The following is a 785-nucleotide window of genomic DNA, read 5'->3' on the forward strand; positions in this document are numbered from 1 at the left end:
GGGCTCGTTTCTCCGCCCCCTCCCCGCCCAGGCTCAGTAAACAGGGCTTGAGCGCCGGGGCCTGCCGGGCAGGGCTGAGTGTCTGAGGACAAGGCGCTGGCTTTGCTAATCACATCACAAGACCTTGAGCCAGGGCCAAAGGCGCGGAGTGGCGCGGGACGTCCCGGGCGGGGGAGCTGACTCTGAGGACAGGAGGAAAGGCTGGGAGAGCCGTGCGGGCTTGAAGGCGACTTAGCGCCACCCTTTCCGTCTGCTGGTCGGCCCGGCCTCCCCCAGCCCTCGGGCTGGGGGCGCAGCTGCCCGCCGAGGCTCCCCGCCCGGCACAGCCTGGGCCTGTTGCGTCCTCCCGGCTCTTCTCTCCCCGGCCGTAGGGGAGCCGCGCCCAGCCTTAGGGCCTCGGGGCGGGGCCAGCGACCCGGGCGCCCGGTGCGGCGTGTAGCGTTCGGCCCCAGTGGGTGCTGCCGGGTGGCGGCGGGAAGGCACGGCTTTCCTTTTCTGGGGCTGCGCGGTCGGAGAGCCCCAGTACATTTAGCGTGGCCGGGATTCTGCAGCCCTGGACGTGTCTTTCCCTGCCCTGTTCTCCTAGGCGGACCTGTGGAGCTTTTAGTTCCCACCTTTGGTTTTGTGCTGGGCGCGGGAATTGCAAAATGCCAGAATATCGCAACCATCCGCGCGGCCCGGCGGGTTTGCAAAGGGTGCTTCGGCCAGGAGGCGGGGGCTTGGGAACTGCGTCCTGTCGGTGGCAGCTCCAGCCCGACTGCACGTGGAGTCGCGGTGGGGGTGGG

The sequence above is a fragment of the Mandrillus leucophaeus genome, unplaced genomic scaffold, assembly GCF_000951045.1.
Source record: "Mandrillus leucophaeus isolate KB7577 unplaced genomic scaffold, Mleu.le_1.0 Scaffold190, whole genome shotgun sequence".
In the NCBI taxonomy this organism is placed as follows: Eukaryota; Metazoa; Chordata; class Mammalia; order Primates; family Cercopithecidae; genus Mandrillus; species Mandrillus leucophaeus.